This window comes from Anabrus simplex, chromosome 5 (genome assembly GCF_040414725.1).
Source record: "Anabrus simplex isolate iqAnaSimp1 chromosome 5, ASM4041472v1, whole genome shotgun sequence".
NCBI lineage: Eukaryota > Metazoa > Arthropoda > Insecta > Orthoptera > Tettigoniidae > Anabrus > Anabrus simplex.
This window is the reverse complement of record NC_090269.1, coordinates 362,804,290-362,821,734: the sequence shown is the minus strand read 5'-3', so window position 1 is coordinate 362,821,734 and position 17,445 is coordinate 362,804,290. Positions and strand designations below refer to the sequence as shown.

General features: G+C 42.5%; 1 long non-coding RNA gene across 1 annotated transcript in view; it reads right to left on the bottom strand.

Moving 5' to 3' along the window:
* Positions 1-9,930, bottom strand: part of LOC137501051 (uncharacterized) — a 29,274-nt gene extending 19,344 nt beyond the window's left edge. Inside the window, exon 1 of the long non-coding RNA XR_011018317.1 lies at positions 9,150-9,930. This is a non-coding gene — a long non-coding RNA (uncharacterized lncRNA). The remainder of the gene's footprint in view (positions 1-9,149) is intronic.
* Positions 9,931-17,445: the final 7,515 nt, after the last annotated feature.

Here is a 17,445-nt window from a genome sequence, read left to right as displayed (position 1 = left end):
ACGCAAGCTGCAACGGCCGGTCCGGCCATTCAACTCAATCTACATCAACTACATGGACAGTCACCATAAGCAATAACTACAATTGGGAATTCAACTACAATATTTGGTGGACATTGCAAAATTTTTCTTCACCTTTAAGTATTAAAAGTTTATCTTCAGAAATTCAAATTCTACAAACATAAAGATTTTCATTCACCTGCAACAACAACATTTTGAAACTGAATTAAGAAATCTTGTAAATGCTTCTGCTATCTATCTTCGTATCAACATCATTACTTGGACTTTGTTTCAAACTGATTTCATGTGTCACCCCTGGAGGAACTTTTGGGGGGGGGAGGTCTGTACCGGGCGGTACACCTCTACACCGTTTATTTAAAAGTTGCGCCAGTTGAAACTCCTCTTCTGGAGGAAGGTTGAACTTTATCTATTCTATTAATTCTCTACTTTCTCAGAAGATGTCACCACGTGGAAAATTTTGAGTTTGTGAACTGTGTCATTTTTGATGTGTTTTTGTTTCGCTTGAAGTAAGAAGTGTGAACTTTCTCTTCTAGAGGACACTACTGAAGAATTACAATAGTGCAACCTAGTGCGAAATCAAAGAACTATTTTGTTGGAGAAATTTTTATTTCAAGAGTTTGTTCTTTGTTAAATTTCTTTCTGTCATGGTTTAAGTTGGCTGTATACCCCTCTTTTTCCCCTTATTTTGGATCTAGCCAATCCCGAATTTCTTTAATTAATTTTCCACCAATAATGTGTTTCTTCTTCCTCTATGTAGGGGTTTCGTTTTCCTAGCCAATAAAAACTTTGAGGGAGGGTGTTTTATTTCCCCTAACGCCTAGAATCTTCCGCGAGAGGATATAAACTGCTGATTTTGGGGTCTCCGGGCCACTTCTGTTCCATCTTTCAGTGTATTAAGTACATAGCAGGAGGCGGGAAGCGCCTCTTTCTTCTTCAGCCGTTCAACACCAGGTAATGGCCTATTAATAACTTCTTTCTGGCTAGGTCGGCAGTTTAACACTCGCGGCGGGTTCGAAGCATTTCCATCATGTAACCTTTTCCTAAAATGTAATTACTCTTTTCATCTTTTTCTTGTAAGGCTACATATTGGGATAGAGAGTGCTAACCCTCTCGAGCTCCCACTCACATTTGTTTTGAGGTGAACTTATTTTCTCAAACTATTCTTCGTTTATGTAATGTAAAGTGTTCTTCTCTAAGTCACCTCTGTAGTATGGGATTAGCCCTTGCGTTAGCGGCCCAGAGCCAGATTAGGTTTTAAAAAAACAAAGTGTATTAGGAGTGCAAGATCGCCTCCTCTCAAATTGTTATTTTAGAGGTCATGTAATCAACCTTCTTTTCATGTAATAGACCTCTGTAGGTTGGGTATTTTACCCCTGTAAATACGTCCTTAGAGGACAGCTTGAAGGTAGAGTTTGGTGTGGCCTTTGAGAGGCTTAAATTTTAAGAGCGGATCGCTCTTTTGAAAATGGAGTGTCATATGCCTCGTGGAGGCTTTTCTGTGTAATTCGGAGCCAGGGGCTCCTAGGGATGAATGGGGTTTTCTGCCCCTCTGTTAAAACTTGTGTTTGTGGTAAAACTGAGCTGATCGCAGAAGTCAGGGCGTGAAGCCCAAAACCTGTAAATATTGTATCTCCCCTTGTTTTGCTGCCATGTCTGTTATTGCTTTGTTCTTGAAAAGAAAATATAACCTAGTTAAATTTTAAATTACTTTTACATTAACTTTGATTCCGTAGTTTGAAACCCATTCACGCCCGCACCTTCTTACGCCTCTACCTACCACGGAAAAGTCCGTAACAATAATAATAATAATAATAATAATAATAATAATAATAATAATAATAATAATAATAATAATAATAATAATAAAGAGAGCAAAGTAAAAAACAGCAAAGGGAACTGCAAGATACTGGCTGACTGTTTCCAAAGTCGAATGAACTGCGATCCACCAATTGAAAGACTATAGTTTGAAAAACCTCCACCAAACCCAGACTCACAGCCCGCAACAACTCAAGAAATAAAATAGATAGCCTAATCCAAACGCTCAAAAATAATAAAGCTCCTGGGAACGTTGCCATAACTGCAGAAATGTTGAAAATAGGGGGAGATGACCTCATCAGAAGAATGTGTACACTCTTAACAGAAATATGGGAGAACATGACGATTCCGAAGGACTGGAAGAATACCATTATCTACCCGTTACATAAGAAAGGCGATCGAGCGGACCCCAGTAAATACAGAGGCATATCCTTTTTACCAGTTATATACAGTACAACGTTCTATCTAAAACGCTATTAAACACAGTCGAGCAACAAACAAATCATTTGATTGGTGAATACCAAGCAGGCTTCAGAAAAGTTAGATCGTGTTCTGAGAAAAAAAAGGAGTCTGAAGACGATATTAAAGACACGCCACAGTACCACCACATTTGTCACCTTTGTGGACTTTAAGAAGGTGTATGACTCGATCGACCAGAAAAACTGTTGTAGACATTCTAGGAGATCTCAGTGTAGACAAGAAGATCACAGAATTAATCCGCCAGACTCTCACAGACACAACATCTCAAGTGAAGTTTCTAGGTGAACTATCAGAGCCTTTTGAAGTGCATACAGAAGTTCGACAAGGAGATGGCCTCTCCCCGATCCTTTTTAACTTAGTGTTAGACAAAGTCATCAGGGAATGGGGAAAAGAAATCGAAGGTGTAAACACTGATACTCGGGGACAAAGAATTAACCTGAAGTGCCTAGCTTTTGCTGATGATCTCTTTACCAAGACTAGTGGAGAAACCAGGTATGCCATAGAGAAGTTACATGAGATAGCATCAAAGACGACCTCCAAATATAGTATGAGAAGACTCATATCATGGCTAATGGGCACCAGAATATCCGAAGACCCCCACTACAGACAATTATGGAATAATCACGCAGGTCCCTTCCTTCAAATATCTAGGAGAAATCATTGTACCATCCAGATTGGACTGGAAATCTAATTTAGAAAGAGCCAGCAAACTCCTGAAAGCATACCATATAACACGGAATCACTACAATAAAAGAGTAACGTCACGAAATATAAAACTTCGGCAGTACAAAACTGTTGTTCTTCCGGAAGCTTTGTATGCCTCAGAAACCACATCTCTAGGAGGCCACTCTAAAACTGATGAAATTGAAAAACAAGTTCGAAAAATTCTTAGGAAAATACATGGTCCAGTTCATGTAAATGGTACATGGATCAAAAGAAAAACTGTAGATTTGTACAAAGCAATCGACAAGTTCACCGATATCGTACGCAGGAGACGATTGAAATTCTATGGCCACATCTGTAGAATGGACGGCACTAGATATGCAAAAATAATAACAAATAAAAAATAAACAACTGCTTGGTATAATTAATTCAAAGAAGGTCAAAATCAGCTGGTTAGAGAAAATAAAACAGAACTTAAAATAAATGAACATCACAGAAGATACCACCAGGGATCGCAAGACTTTTGGAACTCTGGGAATAAACACACGTTAACGGAAAAGGCCAAGAGAACCACAGGGAAATAATGGACAGAAGAACACAAGAAACAGCATAGCGAGATCATGAAGAGATTTTGAGAGGAGAAGAAGAAAGGAAAACCATCATGAAGCTAACAAGTTCCAATGCGCTCTGTAAACGGACATAATGAAGAAAGAATAATAATAATAATAATAATAATAATAATAATAATAATAATAATAATAATAGTTCAATTATAAGTTAATTTCAAAACAATCAATCAGTCACCATTGATCTGCATTTAGGGCAGTCGCCCAGGTGGTAGATTCGCTATCTGTTATTTACCTAGTCATTTCTTAAATAATTGCAAAGAATTTGAAAATTTATTGATCATCTCCTTTGGTAAATTACTCCAATCCCTAACTCTTCTACAAACGAACATTTGCCCCAGTCTGTCCTCTTGAATTCCATTATCTTCATATTGTGACCTTTTCTAGTTTTTAAAATAACACTAATTTCACGCCATCTTTCCACTGACAGCTCGGAACATACTGCACCGGGAGGTACACCTCTACGCCGCACATTTAAATGTTGCGCCTAAAAGAACTCCTCTACTGGAGAAACACTGAACTTGAAACTAGACCTACTTAAACTTTTACTCAGAAGAAGTCACCACCTTAATTTTGTGATTGTGAAGTTTCCAGTACTGTATAAAATTCTACTTGTTTTGTTTACCATTTATCATGAAGTTTGGACTTTCTGCAACAGATGTCACTACAAAAAATATGATCATGCACCCTGGTGCGAATTGAAGGAACTTTATTTGAAGAAATTTTGTATTCATAAGTTTGTTCTTTACTAAATTATGTTCATTCATTTTTGGGTTGGCAATATTGATATTTTCTTTCCGCCAGTTTTGAATTCAGCCAGTCCCTAATTTCTTTAATTAATTTTCGGCCTACCACAGGCTTCTTCTTCGATTTGGTGTGTAACTTTACGATAGCCAATAAAAGTAAGAGGGTGTGGCTTGATTATTCATGAAAGGTCTCGAACTTTCCCCGAGGGTTTATAAACTGCGGATTTTCACGTCTCTTGGCCACTTGATCAACATCTAACTAAGTGTGTGTATGTGAAGCAGGAGGCGGGAGGTGCCTCTTTCATCAGGCAGCAGTCCTTCAGCAAGGTAATGGCCGTTTAACATCTTTTCTTTCTTGCTCGCTCCGCAGTTTAACCCGAGGGATAGGGCCGAAACTTTAATATGTAAACTACTTCTCTAAAATGTAAGTTTCTGCCGGCTAATGTGAAAATTTCCTAAAATCTGCTACTGTAATTTGGGGATAGAGAGTGATTTACCCTCTCGAGCTCCCCTTCATATTGGTTTGAGGTGACTACGTTTTGTAACCGTTTTTCTTCCTTTCCGTAATGTCTTAAATTATTTTGATACGAGTCACCTCCATAATCTGGGAATAGCCCCTGTTTCATCGGCCTAGTGCCTTTTAGGTTTTAGAATGCATGTCTAGGAGTGCAAGTACACGCCTCCATTCAATTTGGTGCTTCGGGCCATTTACTTAACCTGTTCTTTTTCTGCTAAGGCCCAGTAGGTTAGGTATAAGATACCCCTGTTTCATTTCTGTAAGTTATGCCTTGATGGCAAGTAATTGTAAGGTTCTGATATTGCCTTGAATAAGCTTGAAAAACTGAGAGCGGCTCAGCTCCTTTGTAGTGTTGTAAAAGTGCCTCTGGGAGGCTCGATATTGTAATTAGGAGCAAGTGCTCCATGTTTTAGGGGATTTCTGCCCTTTGAACAAATTAGTGTGTTGCAATGTGGAGCTAGGAGATCAAAATTGTAAAACTAGGGGCTTGTAGCTCAAGAGTGTTAAAATTCTGAAGTCTTGGATCCTTCTAAGTCTCGTTTCTAAATTGCTATGTCATTGTTATTTCATTAAGTTGTTTAAATTTTGTTGTTTCAAGAAAATATAACCTTTGTTAAAATTTTAAATTAACTGTAACTTTGTAGTTAGACCCATTCATCCCGGCACCTTCTTTCACCTCTGCGTTCCACAGATACCCCGCAACACATACTATTGAGTCGAACAGCTCGTCTTCTTTCTCCCAAGTCTTCCCAGCCTAAACTTTGCAGCATTTTCGTAACGCTGCTGTTTTGTCGGAAATCACACAGAACAAATCGAGCTGCTTTTATTGGATTTATTCTAGTTCTCGAATCAAGAAATTCTGGCCAGGGTCCCACACACTGGAACCATACTCTAGTTGGGGTCATACCAGAGACTTATATGCCCTCTCCTTTACATCCTTACTACAAAGTGCAACCTCTAAATACCGTCATAACCACGTGCAGAGATCTGTACCCTTTTTATACAATCCCGTTTATGTGACTACCCCAATGAAGATCTTTCCTTATATTAACACCTAGGTACTTACAGTGATCTCCTCAAGGAACTTTCATCCCATCAACGCAAAAATTAAAATTGAGAGGACTTTTCCTATTAGTGAAACTCACAACCTGACTTTTAACTCCATTTATCATCATACCATTACCCCTCAACATTGTCAAGATTGTCCGATTCGTTGGCTGAATGGTCAGCGTACTGGCCTTCAGTTCAGAGGGTCCCGGGTTCGATTCCCGGCCGGGTCGGGGATTTTAACCTTAATTGGTTAATTCCAATGGCCCGGGGGCTGGGTGTTTGTGCTGTCCCGAACATCCATGCAAGTCACACACCACACATAACACTATCCTCCACCACAATAACACGCAGTTACCTACACATGGCAGATGCCGCCCACCCTCATCGGAGGGTCTGCCTTACAAGCGCTGCACTCGGCTAGAAACAGCCACACGAAATTATATATAATATTGTCGAGATCTTTTTGCAGTTGCTCACAAGTTTGTAACTTATTTATTACTGTATACAGCATAACATCATCCGCAATAAAAATACAGGTGAAGCGAAATTTGCGCACTCCATTCGCCTCATATGACCCCTGAGAGTCGGGATACATATTGCTATAGCATAGGAGTGGGTATCTCTATCTCTTATACAGGGTGAAGCGAAATTCGCGCACTCGGGAGTCGCAGCGCGACTCCTCACATGCCAGCCATAAAAATATGTCTCTCACGAAAGTTCTTCCTGCGAGTATATCCGGCAGAAAAAGAACGTTGAAGAGTGGCAATCTGGCAACACTGTAAGCACATGTAGGGCAACTACCTCTGTCAGCACATGTAGGGTAACTATCTCTGTCAGCACATATTAGTCGTGCAATACGGTTGGTGCAGTAGGTAGAGTTTTGGGTTAGCATGCAGGGGGTCGGGGGTTCGATCATGGGTTGAGGCGAACTTTTTTATTTGCTAATTTCCATCGGACATTACATACTGTAATACAGTAAGACATCGTTTCTTAGGTCACATGTATCCTACATTTACAAAATTTAATAACGCTGAACACGTTGTAACGCATCTAGTAGATGAAGTGCTAATAAATTCACGCCCACGACGTGGAAAGTGCGTTTTTCAAAGCTGACCAATGAAAACGAATGTTCGTGCATTTCTAGGATCGTAGTAAGTAAGTGCAAATGCTTTCTAGAGGACCCGCTGCAATCGCTGTTGACGATTAAGATGCCAGATACCATACCACCTGGACTACATTTACCAAATAAAAAACATACGCCTCAAACCAGGATCGACCCACTCGACCTCCTGCATGCTAACCCAAAACTCTATCCACTGCACCATCTCTACGGCACGGCTAATACGTTCTGACAGAGGTAGTTACCGTATATGTGGTTACAGTGTTGCAAGATTGCCACTCTTCAACGTCCTTTTTCTGCCGGATATACTCGCAGGACGAACTTTTGTGAGAGATTTTTTGTTTTACTGCTGGCATGTGAAGAGTCGCGCTGCGACTCCCGAGTGCGCGAATTTCGCTTCACCCTGTATAAGAGATAGAGATACCCACTCCTATGCTGTAGCAATATGTATCCCGACTCTCAGGGGTCATATGAGGCGAATGGAGGAGAATAGGTTATCTATGAATATAATGGATTCGGCCATTGGGGGGTAAGGGAAGTAGAGGTAGAGGACGAAGGTTAGACTCAGTGTCTAATGATTTAAAGATAAGATAGGAGATATGGAACTACAGCAAATGAGGCCAGATAACTAGTTACGAATACAGTACGGTAGAGGATTGCGGAGCTTTGTTTTTACAATTTACTTTACGTCGCACCGACACAGGTAGGCCTTATAGCGACGATGGGGCAGGGAAGGGATTGGAGTGGGAAGGAAGCGATCATGGCCTTAATTAAGGTACAGTCCCAGCATTTCTCTGGTGTGAATATGAGAAACTACGGAAAACCATCTTCAGGGCTACCGACAGTGGGGTTCTAACCCACTATCTTCCGGATGCAAGCTCACAGCTGCGCGGCCCTGACGGCACGACCAACTCGCCCGGTATGGAGGTGTTTAGCAGACTGAACGCTAAAAGACATAAGAGTCTATAACGTAGACGTATTATCTAGTTGTGGATTATAAACACTGTCAGAGCAGACTGCCTATTTGAATAAAATACTTGTGGTATTAACAATTACAAACACACAATAGGGTCTAATATTAATATAATAACGCCCGAAATAACCCCTCTGCTTACTGATTTTTGGGATAAGTCAAAGTTTCTGCAATAATAATAGGCCCCTAATAATAATAATAATAATAATAATAATAATAATAATAATAATAATAATAATAATAATAATAATAATAATAATTTTGATTTTACGTCCCACTAACTACTTTCACGGTTATCGGTGATACCGAGGTGTCGGATATTTCTTTTATGTTTCAATAAACCTACCGACATTACGGTGACGTATTTGAGCACCTTCAAATACCACCGGACTCAACTGCGATCAAACCCGCCAACTTGAGCTCAGAAGGCCAGCGCTTTCCCACCTGAGCTACCTAGCCCGTTACTCGCTAAAAACAGTGTGGGGGGAGGGGAGTAAAGTCAGATAATAAAATATTGTAAATATAAATTTTCGTTTGCATGTTTATGTTATGTCCACCTCTGTGGTGTAGTGGTTAGCGTAATTAGCTGCCACCCCCGGAGGCCCGGGTTCAATTCCTGGCTCTGTCACGAAATTTGAAAAGTGGTAAGAGGGCTGGAACGGGGTCCACTCAGCCTCGGGAGGTCAACTGAGTAGAGGTGGGTTCGATTCACACCTCAGCCATCCTGGAAGTGGTTTTCCGTGGTTTCCCCACTTCTCCTCCAGGCGAATGCTGGGATGGTACCTAACTTAAGGCCACGGCCGCTTCCTTCCCTCTTCCTTGCCTATCCCTTCCAATCTTCCCATCCCTCCACAATGCCCCTGTTCAGCATAGCAGGTGAGGCCGCCTGGGCGAGGTTGTATCCCCCGACCAAGAGTCTGAAGCTCCAGGACACTGCCCTTGAGGCGGTAGAGGTGGGATCCCTCGCTGAGTCCGAGGGATAAACCGAACCTGGAGGGTCAAATGATGATGATGATGATGATGATGATGATGATGATGTTTATGTCATTTCATTGTAATGAAAAACCAACATATTCTACGCATGTTATTTACAGTTTTAAAACATATTATTGTTGTTATTATTACCTACTGTATTACTTACCTATGTTATTTGTTCATATAAGTTCTCCATCCTATTGAACAACTCAACAAGGAGCCAAGCAATGAGCATGCTTGCAAGCAAACCAACCAGCCAACCCGCAACCGAACCGACCGGTCGACAGATTGATCGTCCGACAATTTCACGAACCTTACGCGCGATTGGTTGGCTCACAAATCGATTAACCGTCCGTCTGATCCACTGGCTTACCAGCCGAAACACTGACCACTTGACCGACGCAAGGACGATTGCCACGGTGACCAAATGACTGACCAACCACGCAGTCACATTTGTCACTTTTCGAGTGACAGATCGTTTGACGGACACGAATATTAACATGCCCACAGAGCAAGAAATCAAAACAGCAGATTTGTCAGAGAGAATGTAACTGCAGATAAAACCTGTCACTCCACCTACAAATAAACACGATAATAAACCTATCCATATACCAACGAACCACCCAATCCATCGCCCAATCTTCCGCCCGACCAGGCGAGCGAGCCATCGAATAAATGTCAATCGAAAGAAGCGATTCACTATCTTATCGGCACAAGACTGAAGCATAAACATTGAGCTGCTCACAACGATGAAGCAATAACGATATACAACCTCGCCTGTATTCTATGATTGATTAAACTGCATGAGTACACGTGCGAATGCGGAGCACGCCGGTAGCAACTATCCAAGGAGAAAGCTACTTAAGGACGAGCGAATGTAAGGCCATCTGGCGTGACAATACTCCAGTCTGTTACGTCACCCGCATACTTGTTACTATAGCTGCTCAGCTAGAATCACTTCGTTCAGGTGAAGACCATCAAGGTTGTCTATCACTTTCGTTCCTCAAGGCGTGGCTTACAGGGGAAAACGTCTCTCTGTTGTTTACAAACATGTCGTTCACAAAAATGCGCAAGCCAGTCTCCACAACGGTAAGCCAGCGCTTCTGCCATCTATTGGGAGCCACCACAACTTCCTCAGTGGTCAGTGACAAATTCTCTTCTTTTTTTACAAGTTACGTACTTTACGTCGCACCGACACAGGCAGGTCTTATGGCGACGGTGGGCTAGGAGTGGGAGGGAAGCGGCCGTGGCCTTAATTATGGTACAGCACCAGCATTTACCTGGTTTGAAAATGGGATACCACGGAAAACCATCTTCAGGGCTGCCGGCAGTGAGGTTCGAACCCATTATCTCCCGAATGCAAGCTCATAGCTGCGCGCCCCTAACCGCACGGCCAACTCGCCCGGTGAGTGACAAATACATCGGTCAGTTGACAATAAGCGTATTTCAGGTATCTGTATGATTGACAGGCTGACTACCATGCGTTAGCTCAAGTCAGCATCTTTAGAAGAATCTTTCTCTCCGTCACTCTGAAACCAGCACACACTTTGTTAACTCGCCAAGGAGACTGCTGCGCAGCCAGATGGTCAACAGATATCGAAATCACGTGGTCAGCGTAACCACATTCTTAGCCGTATTGCTTTGCTTTCATGCACGGACCCGTTTCTTCTGACATGGACCGGAGGAATGCAGGAGCCGGCAAAGGGAAATCAGGAGTAGGCTATAAAAGAAAAGTGTGGAGCCTAGCACAGGTAAATGGAAGGAATAGGTGACCCTGCGGTCACCAACCACACACTTCCAACTTGAGGTTGAGAACCACCCGAGATTCGTCCCTTTAAGTCTCCTCTTACAAGAAACAGGGGATATCATACATGATTTATTTTCCCCATCCACAAGGGTGTCTCATTTTAATCGTCTCTTATGAAATGAAATGGCGTATGGCTTTTAGTGCCGGGAGTGTCCAAGGACAAGTTATGCTCGGCAGGTGCAGGTCTTTTGATTTGACTCCCAGCTGATGAGGATGAAATGATGATGAAGACGACATATACACCCAGTCCCCGTGCCAGCGAAATTAACCAATGATGGTTAAAATTCCCGACCCTCCACACGCTAACCATTTAGCCATGGAGCCGGACAGGGAATACCGTGGATGTAGCTACTGACACATCGAAGGTTTAGGCGACGCAAGGACAGAAATGGGCTAGAATTGGGAAGGTAGCAGCCGTAGTCTTAATTAAGATGCAGCCCAAGCATTTGCCTGGTGTGAAAATGGGAAACTACGGAAAACCATCTTCAAGGCTGCCGGTGGTGGGATTAGAACCCACCATCTCCCGAATACAGGCTGACAGCTAAAGGACCGCACGGCCATCTCTCTCGGTTATCGTGGATGCTTTATTTTCCTTATCCACAAGGGTGTCACATTTGAATAATCTCTTATATCAGGCAGGGTATATGGTGGGTGGTTTCTTTCCATCCGCACATCCGCCTCCGTACCATAACGGTAGGTTGTATTAGCTACCGTCCTCGAAGACCCGGGTTCGATTTCTGGTACTGCCAGAGATTTAGATTAGCAAGAGGGCTGGTATGTGTTTAAATAGGAACATCCGGTCCATTTCCATTTGGCGTGTGCCTGGAATGAGCTGCAGTACGAGGACACGAAATTACTTTTTCCACAACGGTGCCATCCCTTTCAGTTGTCTCTAACGACAGCCAAAGGGATACCAGAATGTATTCTTTTTCTTATCCACAAAGGTGCCATATTTTATTATTTTACTTACAACAGACAGGAAATACTATGAATACGTACAGTATAATTTATTCTATAATTGCAAAATAAGGCAATTTTCCGACTGTGAGTAAGAGTCGTACGCCAGCTGTCCATTGTTCAGGAATGACTTCAAATTTCAGCTGATCTAATGTAGAAGACAATCCTTCCGACTTCCTATTGTAATCAGGTCACGTGGTAGAACTGCATAAGAGAAGGTCAGTAAACTGAGACATGTCTGAGAGCAAGGTCATCATAAATTGTGACGTCATCCATGTTTGTACAAACGCATTTAATCGCTTCCGGCGCTCTTTAGGGGTATACACAGTCAGTAATGATAATAAAGATAGCCACATTCATAATGATAAAAACTAGGGGAATTATTTTTCCTTAACCAGTGCTTCTGTTAACAACATTCGTTGTTAAAATAACTGATAAGAAATTACTAACACTGTTATTGTCCGCCTCTGTGGTCTAGTGGTTTGTGTGATTAGCTGCCATCCCCGGAGGCCCGGATTCGATTCCCGGTTCTGCCACGAAATTTGACAAGTGCTACGAGGGTTGGAACGGGGATCCCTCAGCCATGAGAGGTCAACTGAGTAGAGGGGTGTTCGAATCCCACCTCAGCCATCCTCGAAGTGGTTTTCCGTGGCTTTCCACTTCTCCTCCAGGCAAATGTGGGGATGATACCTAATTTAAGGCCACGGCCGCTTCCTTCCCTCTTCCTTGACCCTGTTCAGCATAGCAGGTGAGGCCACCTGGGCGAAGTACTGGTCCACCTTCCCAGTTGTATCCCTCGCACCGAAAGTCTCATGCTCCATGACACTGACTTTTAGGTGGTAGAGGTGCGATTCCTCGCTGAGTCCACGGGAAAAACCAATCCTGATTGGTAAACGGATTGATTAAGAAAGAAAGAAAGAAAGAAAGAAAGAAAGAAAGAAAGAAAGAAATAATGTTATTGCTTTTTTGTCCCACCAACTACTTTTACGGGTCTGGGGACGCCAAGGTATCGGAATGTTGTGCTTTTACGTGCCAGTAAATCTACCGGCACGAAGCTGGCATATTTGAACATTTTCAAATATCACCGGACTAAGTCGAGATCGAATTCCCCAACTTGAGCTCAGAAGGCAAGCGCTCAACCGTTTGAGCTACTCAGCCTGGCAACAAATGCGACGCAAAGTATTCTCCGCACAGGCCATGATGGCCCTGGAAGGAGTGGATGTAAAGGCTTCCACTATCCGTAACCTCGGCACTTAGTGGGGTAGAGTGGTTAGCTTTACGCCCGGCCGTCTTTGCTCCCAGGAATTAACCTGGTACTCATTTTTGGTGTAGGGCCATGTGCACTGCACCTCTGGAAGTGAAAATCTAGTTTTTTAAAATTTTCGACTTCCTGCCGGCGAATCGAATCCACGTCCTACGGATGAACCGAGCACGCCTTTACCACCTTGGCCAGACAGCCCCTACTAAGCCAGGCACGATTAGAAATAAAATAGTAACCGTTCGTATGTGTTTGCTGATGACCGAAATCTTTCTCTCTTGTCCTTGTACCCTTCACAGGGTGTGGCGGCATGTCATGTGTAGTTGCAGAGTTTTCGCCAAGTTCTTCTATCCTTCGCTAAATTCATCGCTTGATGTAAAGACCTCCGATTCAACTCCCTTAAAAAAAAAAAGAAATGCTTTACGTCGCGCCAACTTTGATAGGTCTTATGGCGACGATGGGGTAGGTAAAGGCTTAGGAGTGGGAAGGAAGCGGCCTTTGCCTTAATTAAGGCACAGACCCAGCATTTTCCTTGTGTGAAAATGGGAAGCCACAGAATATCATCTTGAGGGCTGGCGACATTGGGGTTCGAACACGCTATCTCCCGGATGCAAGTTCACAGCTGAGCGCCCCTAACCGCACGGCCAACTCGCCCAGTACCAAGTCCTTGATCTGGTCAATCCATCTTGCTGGAGCTCTCCCTTTGGTACTTCTTCCTTGTACTTTGTCCTCTACGATCAACATTTCCCAAGCCCCAGTCCTCCTTGACACAGGCCTGGCTATTCTTCTTCATGTATTCGGGAGATAGTAGGTTCGAACCCCACTGTCAGCAGCCCTGAAAATGGTTTTCCGTGGTTTCCCATTTTCACACCAGGCAAATGCTGGGGCTGTACCTTAATTAAGGCCACGGCCGCTTCCTTCCCACTCCTAGCCCTTCCCTGTCCCACCGTCGCCATAAGACCTATCTGAGTCGGTGCGACGTAAAGCAACTAGCAAAAAAGAAAAATCTCCTTCATGAGCCTGTCCTTGATCTTGAGCTCTTCTAGGACAGAAGCGCTCGTCCAGTGCTCGGTTCAGAATACTCTCAGAACTCGGCGGTACACCCACATTTCCATCGCTCCAATTTCCCCCTGCCTGCTTTATTAATTGTCCAGGTTTCAGCTGCGGATGACCGAAATAGGCCGAGAAAACTGTGAGTCTCCTTTAAACTTCCTTCTTCTCGTTGCCTTTTTTCACAACGTATTCGAATCGGCTCTTTATGTGGATGTGTCCTAGTTTTACGATCGGATGCCCTTCCTGATGAAGGGGGATGTATCGACTATTGCGTGTTCTGTGGTGTGTTGTATCCGTATGAAGAGAAGTGCGTAATACTCAAACACCTAGTTGTAGTTTCCCGTAGCTATTTGTAGGTATAATTAAGTTTCTGATATGCTTACTGTATGTGTGAATGGCTGATGGTTCTATGAGGCTGAAAACGGAAAAATGTGTTGAAAGACATCCTAATGTTATGCTGTAAAATGAAATTTTTAATGTATTGATTGTAAGTTAGACTCAGTGGTTAACGAGGAATATATCCATACTTCTGAGATAATGGAGGTCTTTGTTGAGACAAATGAAGATCTATGATTCTGCCCCTACTCTTCCTACCGACGATACCGTAAATGCATATTTTTGGTGAGTACTGGTGCATTCTGTGCGGCGGAGCTTAAGGAGCTTAAAAATTTACGCATAAAATTGATTCTAAAAGAAAATGTTTGTTTTAATGGCGAACATCCCAATATTTTGAGCCATGATGACAGCCCAGATTTCCTTCCGTTAACATCTGCTATTACCTCAGGTGATGACAATCAGCTAACGGATGCAGAAGGATCTTCTTGCAAGATACGGTTATTCTTAACTGAACATAAAAGCGTACGTGAGAAGAAAGTCTCGCGTATTAGAAAACATTGCGCTTGTTACTTAAAAAAAAACAAAGAACAAGTGATTAATGCTTTTTGACAGAGATGCTCCAGGACATGTTCAAAGTGAGGAACAAATTTCAGTAGGGGCGGGATTCAGAAAAAGATTTGGAGCAAGGAACAAAGAAGAAAGGTAAGAAGCTACCCGGAATGCTGGAAAGTCATAAGTGACCGAGAAGGGAAGACGTATTCCAGAAAGGAAAATGGAAGAAACAATATATGTAGACAGCTAAGTAAAGACCAACCATTAGAATTCTCTTATATTCATCCCTGAGTACTGGAATGTAGCAAGCAAAGACAGCGCACTCAGTATCTGGCATCTTCAATTACAGTCATAGACAAAAAGACACAAAGGATCTCGAAAGTTTTACACAAAAATCACTAATGTAAATATGAGTTTGTAATGGATGGAAAAAGACAGTCTACATGCAAAGAATAATTGAGTCGAAGATTTGGAGAAACGAAAGCGTTGATTATTAATATATCGTTCTTGAGATGGTAGGTGCGTTATCAGGAATCATTCCACCTGACAGTCATGGAAAAAAACCCACCCAAACATAAACAACTCTCAGAGGCCAAAAAATGTCAGGGTCAAGTCCAGTGTCAATCACAATTTACTCAAAGTTTCTACACTATATGAAATCTTTCAAGAGACTGAAAAGGGATACCCATCACAGATCTCATACTCTCAAGAAGCGAATTGATGTTGTTGAAGGAAAAGAAAGGTAGATTGCAGTTGCAGAACAGAGTAAACACCATAAATAATCAGAAAGTGTTTGTACGGCTAAAGCCAATGCTAAAGTCGACAAGGACGACGGACAAAACTAGGTATTTGCATTCGATCTTCAAACTTTCTTGCCAGCGCCATAACGTAACAATGTCAGTTTCATTCTACAGTACAAGAGGCATGTGTGGACCGATAAACTTACCGTACATGTCCTGGCAGTCCGCCTCTGTGGTGTAGTGGTTAGCGTGATTAGCTGCCACCCCCGGAGGCCCGGGTTCGATTCCCGGCTCTGCCACGAAATTTGAAAAGTGGTACGAGGGCTGGAACGGAGTCCACTCAGCCTCGGGAGGTCAACTGAGTAGAGGTGGGTTCGATTCCCACCTCAGCCATCCTGGAAGTGGTTTTCCGTGGTTTCCCACTTCTCCTCGAGGCGAATGCCGGGATGGTGCCTATCCCTTCCAATCTTCCCATCTCTCCACAAGGCCCCTGTTCAGCATAGCAGGTGAGGCCGCCTGGGCGAGGTACTGGTCATACTCCCCAGTCGTATCCCCCGACCAATAGTCTGAAGCTCCAGGACGCTGCCCTTGAGGCGGTAGAGGTGGGATCCCTCGCAAAGTCCGAGGGGATAACCGAACCTGGAGGGTAAACCGATGATGATGATGATGATGACATGTCCTAGCAACAAACGACATATCCTCTGCAATAGATGGTGAAGGGGTTTTGTGGTTTTGCGGACCAAAAATCCCTTAGGGAATAGAATGGAACATCCATCGGGTAAGGGGTATGCAATGGATAACAAGAAAATGATAAGTGAATATTGGAACCACAGATACTACCACGAAAGTTTTACAATTTATTAAATAATTTAACTTTAATAATATTGGTACAGACTTGTTTCTGAAATTGGCTATGCATTAACTTGAATAAGAAAAGAGTTTGATAAATGCGCTTAATTTTGAGTTACAAGCCACCGATAAGCGTTTGATTCATGCAAATTGCAAAGACCGAAGTCTGATACTAGAAAGCTTAGTTGCGAAATAATTTACATGATATCAACTTCCAGGTTGATTAGTATTGAGTACAAGCCGCTGATTGGCGCTTAATTAATACATTAGTAAAGACCGAAGTCTGATACTAGAAAGCAACTCTTAGTTTGGAAGTAATTTACATGATATCAACTTCCAGGTTGATTAGTAGTGAGCACTCAATATAAAGAGACTAGACGCAATCTTGACAATTTAATATCATACAAATGAAAAAATTAAGAAAAGAGTAAAGTGCCATAATAATGACTAATAAATTTGAGGAAAATTACAATAATGTATGGAAACTGTACAAATCAAATAGAAAAATTCTCCAAAACATTAATGGGAGTAGAGTTGCAAAAACCATCAAGATTAGGTGCTCAAAATGTCAGCACGACTCTTCTTTTCCATCAAAAAAGACTTTTCAGAAATATGAATAAAATGAAAGCCATTGTCCGTTTCGTGTCCAGGCCCTGAAAGGAACAGTCATCAAGATTCCAAGGTTGCTACGTGCAGTTTACAGAATGTCATTTCCTACTGAAAGAAGAAGGAACATCTCCTTGAGTCGTAATGTAGAGTACCGAAACCAGGATATCTAAGGCGGTGTGCCGAGTGCTGGCAACCAAATTGAAATGCTGTGTGTTGTATGCTGCCGGCTGAAGTGTGTAGGGGAGAGCAAGGCGAAGTACATACAAGAAAGTAGAGCTGGAAGAAACTAACAACTAAAATG